The sequence below is a fragment of the Triticum dicoccoides genome, chromosome 2A, assembly GCF_002162155.2.
Source record: "Triticum dicoccoides isolate Atlit2015 ecotype Zavitan chromosome 2A, WEW_v2.0, whole genome shotgun sequence".
Lineage (NCBI taxonomy): Eukaryota > Viridiplantae > Streptophyta > Magnoliopsida > Poales > Poaceae > Triticum > Triticum dicoccoides.
This window is the reverse complement of record NC_041382.1, coordinates 752,974,941-752,984,986: the sequence shown is the minus strand read 5'-3', so window position 1 is coordinate 752,984,986 and position 10,046 is coordinate 752,974,941. Positions and strand designations below refer to the sequence as shown.

Genomic DNA, 10,046 nt, shown 5'->3' with positions numbered 1-10,046 from the left:
GAGATACATGTACCGTCGGTGTCGGACACTACATCCACGTCCCACAAGTGGCGCGGGCTTCGACGCCCACGTCACTTGTGGGACGTGGATGTAGTGTCTGATACCGACGGCCACATGTATCTCACACCCACGATACTTTCTATTTAGGGTTTCCTCTACCGCTCGGTGACCCTCGACGACCCTCGTTCCCGATAAAAAAAGAGGAAGAAGAAGAAAAAAAGAGGAGAAGAAAGAATAGAGGAGTAGAGGAAGAAAAAAAAAGAGGAGAAGAAAGAATAGAGGATCCTTGAAGCGTTGTCGAGGCCACCCCAAACCCTAGAGAATCAGCGTCGAGGCCACCCCAAACCCTAGAGAAGCAGCATCGAGGCCACCCCAAACCCTAGAGAAGCAGCGTCGAGGCCACTAATTAATATTAGTTCTACGTTTGCCACTAATATATCCATCTGTCATGTTTGAATAATAATTGCCATGTTGTCAATATTTGTAGAAACTATGGACACCGCCCAAGACGAAGTAGAAGAAGAGTTGTTGGGGGACATAATCGCATGAGGAAGTGATGCCGTCTGCTCGTTGTTTCTAAACGACACTGATGGTCTGGAAGCAGCTAGCTATGATTATGATGGCTCCGGTGACCTAATGCCGGTGCAAGAAGGAGACCGTGAGGACGGCTCCGGTGACCCCAATGCCGGTGCAAGAAGGAGACCGTGATGACGTCTTCGGTGACCTAACTGAGTCCGGCCAGGTATATATATTAGTTAAGCTTCTGCTGACTAGCTAATTGATGCATTCATTATTTTGGTATGTTCACATATTAATTAAGTCTTTGTTCTTTTTTCTAGCCCTCCGGATCGAGCACAACTTCGGTAAAGAGACGAGGCCCAAAGAAAAAGTTGAGCTCGGATGAAAAGTTTGAGATCATAGCAATCGTGCCCGACGGCCAACCGATTGAACCCCTCCGGACAAAGAGCGCATTTGTTGCTCAGTGCGGGGTTTTGGTTAGGGACAAGATCCCGATCAGCATCCAACAATGGTTTAAGCCGGCTATAGAAGACCCTGAGGTGTCTTATGTCAATGATATGCAGAAAAATGATCTTTGGACTAAGCTGAAGTCAAACTTCACCCTACCGCCAGAGGATAATCCAGAGAAACCAGTTAAAGAGCAATTAATCAAGTATTTTGCTCTTAAGAGGATGGCAGAACTATTCAGGAGGTGGAAGAAAGAGCTGAATAAGTTTGTCGAAAATAATGAGACACCAAAATTCAAGGGCAGATATGAGAAGATCAGAGATCACTGGCCCGCATTTGTGGCCCACAAGACATCGGAAAAGAGTAAGAAGATGTCGGCGACAAACAAGCAAAATTTTGCGAAGAAGAAGCATCACCATCGCACGGGGTCAGGTGGCTACCTCGTAGCCCGGCCTAAGTGGGCCAAGACTGAGAATGATCTGGTTGATAAAGGGATCGAACTAGAGACAATTAACTGGACAGACCGTTGCTGGACTTGGTTCTTCGGAGCTAGCGGAACCTTGGACCCTGTAACAGGGAAGTGCATTTGGACGAACAATCAAATGGACATACCAGTCAGGAAGCTTCAGCACTATATCGAAGCAGCGCAGCAAGGGACGTTCTTTCCAGACAGAGAGAACGACGAGCTCACAATGGCCCTCGGGAATCCTGAGCACCCTGGACGGACACGAGGCACGCCAGGCTCCATTCCGTGGAAGGTTAGGTTTCCAGACGCAGGCGGTTACAAATCCCATGAGAGGAGGAAAAAAGTGCAGGAGACCCAAATGCAGGCGCTGCAAGCAAGGGTACAAGCGATAGAGGAACGAGAAGCAAATCGCAGCAAACGTACTGCCGAAGCTTCCCCCGAAGCTACCCCGCCATCTCAGCGGAGAAGCAGCGTGGCTTCCACCGAGCTGCTTCAGCCGAAGCATGCCTTGACGGATCCTGCCAGCTATCCCGTGGATGCTATCACGCAGTCTCAAAATTGCCACCTTATGACGCAATGGATGAATTTGAAGGTCAAGGCAGCTGTTGGCTCTGTTTATCCTACTGAACCCGGTGCAACTTTTCACTGCCGGCCGATTCCAGAAGGATATGCTAGGGTGATGGTGGATGAAATAACGGAGGGATTTGAGGACCTCCAGCTTGACCACCCTACCGGTGAAGGGGAGACTAGGCTGGGATCTGCTCTGAAGACTCCATGCCTATGGCGGAAGGAGCTCATCAACCTTCCGAACTGGACGCCTCCACCTCCTCCTCCTCCTCCGGCAAGTCAGGGCACTCCGCCTCCTCCACCGCCTCCTCCTCCGACGAGTCAGGGCACTTCGCCTCCTCCACCGCCTCCTCCTCCGGCGAGTGACGATCAGGGCACTCGACCGGCTCCTTCTCCAGCGCGTGGCGGCACTCCGCCTCCTTCTCCGCCTGCACTGACGCGCCCGAAAAGCCAGCCTCCTCCTTCTCCGCCTTGTCAACAAGGGCGGAAGAGACCTGCCGCCGCTCCGGCGCGTCGTAGTCCTTCTCCTCTACCTCGTAAGCAAGTAAAGTAGACAACCGCTCCGTCTGCTCGACCGGCGTCTAGCAGTACAGCCAGAGGCAGGAGGAAATACAAATTTGGTCCTTCTCTAAAGACTCCACAGAAGTTACCATATGAGAGGACCCCGTAGGAGAACGCCGAGATCGCACAAGAATAAGTGAGGAACTACTTTGAAGGGGTGAAAGCAAAGAAACATCCACCTCCGGAGGAGAAGGTAGATCCGATGAAAGCGAAGCGCACTCTGACTGCCCTGACAAAACCACCAAGTCTCCGCCGAAAGGAAACTATGAGCGCATTATTGGAAAGGAATTTGCCGAAGCGGAGTGGTCGGGAAGTACTGTCAGTGATCAAAGGCTGAAAGAACGACGAGCTGGGAAACAAATTGCCCAGCTCAGTGAACAAGCGAAGCAATCGTGCCCCCCGCTCAAGGTGCCTAGCGACAACATCGCTAATGATCCGAGGATGGTGCCCGGTTATAGCAATCTTGGCGATTACCTGCCCGTCGATGTACATTATGATTTCATGGAGGTGCAGATACAAAGATACGAGTACGGGAAGCCTCTCGTCAAAGATGAAAGATCTCTATCAACGATGCGAAGATTGCATGATTGGTACTTGAAAATCTGCAGAGACTCTGGGGGAGGAGTACTTTGTATGTGAAAGTTAAAAAGGAGCATGACCTCGTTGGAATTGAACTGTTGCCTGTTCCATTTGAGGAGTTCTTTCAGTTTTTCAATCAATTGGCCCTCGATAAAACAACGGTCGCCTGCTACTGTCTGTAAGTAGTACTACTTCTGTCATTAAGTATCTCTATATAGCTCAGCCCTTTCATTGCATGTATTTATAATCATCCTCACTATATTATGCAGATTGAAGATCGCCGAATTGAAGAAAAGACAAGTCGGTGATATTGGGTTCATTAACACATATCTCATAGATGCAACTCAGGTTAAATTTCATGCCGCAGCTACCGAGGCCAACTTGCTACGATCGTTGGTAATAAATGAAAACAAAGATATAATACTCTTTCCTTACAACTTCAAGTGAGTGTTACTGTCTTGTGCGTATTCGGTTTCCCTTATATATTAGTCAAGGTTATAGTAATGTAATTGATGAGTTATGCATGCGTGTGCAGTTTTCACTATATTCTCCTGGAGATTAAGCTTGAGCAGGGACTAGTAACCGTCTTAGACTCAAGACGAAAAGATCCCCATGACTATGCAGACATGACTCAAATACTCGAGAAGTAAGTTAAATCGATCATTATCCACCATATCAGCAACTTTGTTCATTTCCTGATATATCAAGTAATTGTTTTCTTTGTCTGGCAGGGTTTGGAGAAAATTCACCAGAAAAGCTCCGGGACTGCCGAAGGAGCTGCAATTTAGACACCCGAAAGTAAGTACTATAGTAGCATGTTTCGCGCATCTACTAGTGATTCAAGCGCTAGTTTCATCAATACCATTTGGCATTCTTGCTTATCAGTTTGATTGACCTCTATTTCTTGTAAAGTGGTTGTGGCAGGAACAAGGAAATGATTTCTGTGGATACTACGTTTGCGAGTCCATCCATCACACGACCTGTGAGCGGGGCTACACTGACGAATAATATGAAGTACGTAAATAACAATATTCACAATTTTATTTTATTACCATCATTTGTGTTGAGTTTCATTCATTCATATATATATGTATTGACCCCCTTCTTTAAATTAGATGTTTCGGAAGAGGGATGAACTCCTAGCACCAGCTCGCAAGCGAGCAATTCAAGAGGAATTGGCGGCATTCTTTCTTGACCACGTGATCGCTGAAGACGGAGAATACTATGTGGACCCTGAGTCCGTATGATTATATTTGTAAGAGATAATTATTGTATATATGTAGCCGGTAGTGTCGGATAGATATACGAGAACTTGTTGTTCGACCAATCTCTCGGAGAAGGAGAGGTGGTCGATATCACTTCTCTCTGTATGCATATATGTTCATGACGATCTTCTGTTTCCTTCGTTTGCTTACTAGCTAGCTAGCGTGTCTAGTCCTCTCTATACGTATGTGTACGTAGCGTCGACCAAGCACGGACATAAGAGAGGACACTTCTCTCTATTAATTATAGCTAGTTAACACAATATATGAAACACCTAAATTAACCCCCAAAACCCCCAACCCCCCCCCCCTTCAAAAAAAAACAAAAACCCCAGCCACAGAAATGCTGACGCGTGGATGCCTATTGGTCCCGGTTGGTGCCACCAATCGGGACAAAAGGGCCTCCTGCCTGGGCTCCGCGCATAGGCCACGTGGAGGTCCATCTGTCCCGGTTCTGGATTGAACCGGGACTAAAGGGACAGGGCATTATTACCGACCCTTTAGTCCCGGTTCCAGAACCGGGACAACAGGCCCTTTTTCTACCAGTGAAGCTAGCCTAATATTTACTTTTTTCCAGATAATGAGACCCAATATTTTGTTATATATATAAGACAGTTTCAAACTTAATGATAAACTAATCATTCCATTTGAAAAGGACTTAATAATCATAATTGTCTTGTTTCAGGCGCTATTCCTCAAACTCTATCTATGGGAGCCGTCCCTTCGGTTAATCTAGCTACTATAAACCATGTCACTGAAAATTTCTCCGAAAGTAACATTATTGGTCAAGGTGGATTTGGCGTTGTTTATAAGGTTAGTCCTCCACTACTCATTCTTTTTTTTGAATGTTGGCAGGAGAACTGCCAAATTCATTGATCAGAAGAAGGTGTTACAAGAATCCTCAGAGGAGGAAAGCACTGAAAAAACAGTGCGAAAAGAAAAGAAATAAAAAGGACCTGTCGGCAGCACCACGAACCCAAACTCTACCATCAATCGTGAACACCATCGGATCCATCGTCGGAATTCTCCAAGGTGACGCCCCCAAGAAGGAAAACGATGTTGAGAGCACCGCCGTCACCCGATCTGGCACTGCCTGATCTTAGGTTTTCACCCGGAGATCTCACGCCATTGGGTAGGAAGGGCAAGCGGCTCCACAACGATACCTCCAAGGAGGACGACGACATCCGTGGATGCCGCTACCGCCGGCAACGACAATGTCGATGCATGATTTTCATCCGGAGCCGAGTCTTCCACCAACAAATCCAGGATCCGAGGCCACCAGCGCCACGGAGCATCACAACCGCATGCGAACACTACCAATAATGAGTATGTTGAAGCCGCACGCAGAAACTCGGCAAGCACACGCCAACCTGGCCGGTCCACACAGCCACTCGCAGACCCTGGGCGAGCCAAGCCGGATCTGGCCATTCTCTATTTCCGTGTGCAGAACTGGGCGATCCTCCGCACCGCAGCGCACAAAGAAGGCAGAGGGAAAGCCGGACATAGCCGGTCCGCACCGCAGCGCGCAGAACTGGGCGGGATCCAAGCCAAATTGTGCCGTCCGCACCACCGCGCGCAAGGCCAAGAGTGCTCGTGCTGGATCTGGTCTGCGCAAGCCTCGTGAAGCCCCAAGCAAACTGGAAGGCGCCACCACTCAAGGGAGCTGGCGTGTACGCACTTGAAGGAGAGACACCACCAACAACCCCGACTCCACCGCTACTGCCTCCACACGCCAAAAACGCAGCCGACCCAGGCGCGAAACGCAGCCATCCGACTAGCAGGCCCGCGGCGCCAAACCATCCCGCCGTGAGCGAGCTAAAGGCCAGATCTGGCCGGCCGACCCCGTTCCTATGGCGTCAGAGGCCTCCTCGCGCCAACGACGCGCGCGCTGGCACCCCTGCCTCGCCCTTCCACAAGCCAGCAGAGGCCAGATCTGCCCCGACCGACCGCAGGGACCCCGCGCCTGTCAGACCCGCGACCTCCTCTCGCCGGCGGCGCCCGCTCTGCCACTCGCCGCCATGGCGCGCCGGGCAGCGCCAGCCCTCGCCCAGTCACACGCCGCAGCGCCCCTCGCCTTCGCTAAGCGCAGCAGCCCCACGCAGCCCGCCTCGCTTGCAGGGGAGGAAAACCCGCCGCCGCCGACACCGCGCGTGCTTTGCCCGGCGGCGCTCGCCGGCGGCGGCGGGAAGAGGAAGGCTGGAGGTGCGGCGGCGACCGGCGGCTAGGGTTAGCTCGCGGGGAGCGACACGGGGCTCGTTTCGCTCTTCCTCCACTACTCATTCTAGACATCGTGACATACATCATGTCAACTGGACGTTTTATGCGTGACTTAATAAAATTGGTCTTGAATTGACGTAAGTGCACTTCGCGCGGGCGGGGAGGGGATTTCGTTATGGTTACATTGACATATAGAGAACAACCCTCAACAAACTGAGGACTCACTTCATAAATAATTTCTCTAATTTGCTGATTCACCAGGGCCAGCTCACTGACGGAAGAATGATTGCTGTTAAGCGGCTTAAACAGTCGGCTCTCACCAGAAAAGGAAAGAAAGATTTCGCTAGAGAAGTTGAAGTGATGGCCGGGCTCCGGCACAACAATCTCGTTCGTCTCCTCGCATACTGCAATGAAGGAAAAGAGCGGATACTAGTTTACGAATACATGCAGAACAAGAGCTTGAACGTCTACATATTTGGTACTCGCTGCTCGCTGAAACTAAAGAATTTTCTTTCCAATTGTGTTATGGACGTTCAACTATCTCATGAAATATTCCTGCATTCAAAACACATCCTGCACTTTTACTTCACTTTTGTTCGAAATTCCTTTGCTTTAATTCTAGTTGTTGTTGTACACTTGTACTAGAGTAGACTACGAGATGCAAGTATATTCAGGAACGCATATCAATTTATTTCGTACTAACATGCACACCTAGCCTTCGTACTTCATTGAACTGGGCAAAGAGACTTGAAATAATCCATGGTATCGCGCATGGTATCTCGTACCTTCACGGTGGATCAGGCGAGAGTGTAATCCACAGGGATCTCAAACCAGGCAATGTTCTTCTAGACGATGAATGGAAGGCTAAGATAGCAGACTTCGGCACTGCCAAGCTATTCGCCATTGATCAAACAGGGCCTGATCAGACAGTCGTTGTTTCACCGTAAGAAAATTTATCTTTTCTAGAAGAAATAGGAGGAATATGAGAACCAAATATATATCACATTGTTGACTTTCATGAAGGGGATATGCAGCGCCAGAGTATGAGAGGCAAGGAGAGATGACGCTAAAATGTGATGTCTATAGCTTTGGACCAACAGGGCCGTCTCTAGAAATTTGAGGCCCCGGTGCGATATACAAAATGGACCCCTAAATTTCGGAACCTGATAGAAACATTATAGTTGCACTTAATTATTTAACTTAGTTTTATTTCGATCATGTTTAGAAATATACCGAGTATTAGTGCAAAATAAAATAGATTGTACTAAATCGATAGTAATATTCTACGGATCAGCGGCATCAATATTTATGAAAATATCTACTCCCTCCGTTTAAAAAAGCTTGTCCCTCAAAGTGATGTATCTCGCACCAAGTTGATGATAGATACATCCATTTGAGAAAAGTTTGGGACAAGTTTTTTCGGACGGAGGGAGTAGTGTTTTTTAAATATATTTATTTAGTACAATGGCTCGACGAGCTAAAGTATATGATAAATTGATGAAAATATCTAGTGTTTTTGTAACTAGTAATATCATAGAGACGCCATAATGCGGAAATAATTCTGAAACTGAAAAACAAGACCACATCCCAGTTTAGGCTTAGCGTGGAATACTAACAATAAAAGTAATCCATGTACTTAGTAGGAGGGTAGCAGAAAGTTACCTACTACCAATCTACGATCATGGACTTACGCCTGTGTGAACGAGGCCATGTCGGCGGCGAACTGTTGCACAACGCTGGCCAGAGGTCGTCCTGCTCGCGCAAGAGGGAGGAGATATTCCGCGAGGCTGTTCCTTGGCACTTGGCAGCAGCCTAGCTACCTCTGGATCCGGCAGGGCAGTGCCACCGCGGCCGCCGGCAAAGCTGGATACCATCATGGAAGAAGAGTACAGCTCCACCATCATGATGTACGACGCTAGATTTCAGGGCAAGATCTCTTTCTTCCTCGGGGCCGCCATCGACAATGGTTCGCCGCAGATCCATTGGACCGTGGTTAATTGGTTTTCAAGGCGGCGCGAGGCAATCGGGTGAATTGTTGGATTAGGGCAGTGCGACGCTTTGACTCGACGTAAAATGGGGCCCGCGCAGGCACCCATTTTCCTGGTTTCTCGGCGCGTGGGGCATTTCGCAGCTGAACCGTTTACATCGGGCACTCGCAGATCAGGTGTACGAACCAGGGTTTCTCTTATTTTTTCACCGATCGGGGCCCTCACGTTTTTTGGGGGCCCTGTGCGATCGCTCACTTCGCACGCCCTCATCGACGGGCCTGGCTTTGGAGTTATCCTCTTGGAGACACTAAGTGGGCAAAGGAATGTCAGCATGCAGAGGCTACTTTTGAACGTAAGCGCGGTCTTGTTTGCGGTTTCTTAACCATGTTGTCGTGAATTTATTTATATCATATTGTTACAAATTGCCACACAAAAGTAGAAAAAAATTGTAAGCTATACAAATGCTTCTAAGGTAAAGGTATAATACCTTGAACTTTTAGTGGACCTAAATGAGCATCAATGCACCCAAATCCGATATTGGCTGACATAATTAACCATTTTCATTTGGGATGAACTATGAACATTATATAAGATTCCACAATTTTTCAAAATAAAGTAAGGAAATCTCTTTTTTGCAGGCTTGGGGTCTCTGGGAACAAAACAAGACTATAGAACTTCTCGACACAACAATATCATTGCCACTTTCTGAGTCTGAGCCTGAGCTCTTGTCTGAGCTCAAACGATGCATACAGATTGGACTTCTTTCTGTCCAGGATATTCCCAGCGACAGGCCAACCATGTCTACAATTGTCGCCATGCTAACAAGCACTGCTTCGCTGATTAATCGGCCGGGAAGGCCGACCATGGATAACACGGCTATGCATTCGTCCCATGAGCTTGAATCCAACCTCTCGAGCCCGAGTACAGATGATCTGACATAAATTGCCTCTGTGGTTGACTCGGATTAAGAGTTGTTGCCTAATGATTTCTCAGTTCAAGTTACAGGTGTGAATTGTCTTTATTCCATGGTCTTTTTTGTATGGGTGGTACCTCTCCATAGTGCCCTAATTCCTTTTCTTTTACTTTGTGTTACTCTTTTAGTTTTCTTATTTCTGAGTTGATTATCTCTTCAAATTTTACACTTTTCTCCTGAAAAAAATGTACATTTTTATTGTAAAACTGAAGTATAAGAGCAGTGCAACTTATCAACATGTACTGCAATCGATCTTAGTATGTTGATTACATATGAACGAGCCATGATATGAATGGTTGGATGTTGATCCAGAAGGTTCAAAACAGTTGTTGAGTAAATAGGCAATTTCTCGATTAAATTAATCCACGAGTAAATCACTAGCATGGCATTGACACAAATAAACGCATACTGATGTTCAGTCAAGCTAGCACATACTCCCTCCGTTCCAAATTACTCGTCGCTGAAAT

General features: G+C 47.8%; 1 pseudogene; it reads left to right on the top strand.

Annotated features, from left to right (window-relative positions):
• The window catches only part of LOC119358316, a 19,632-nt pseudogene extending 10,085 nt beyond the window's left edge, over nt 1-9,547 (top strand).
• Nucleotides 9,548-10,046: the final 499 nt, after the last annotated feature.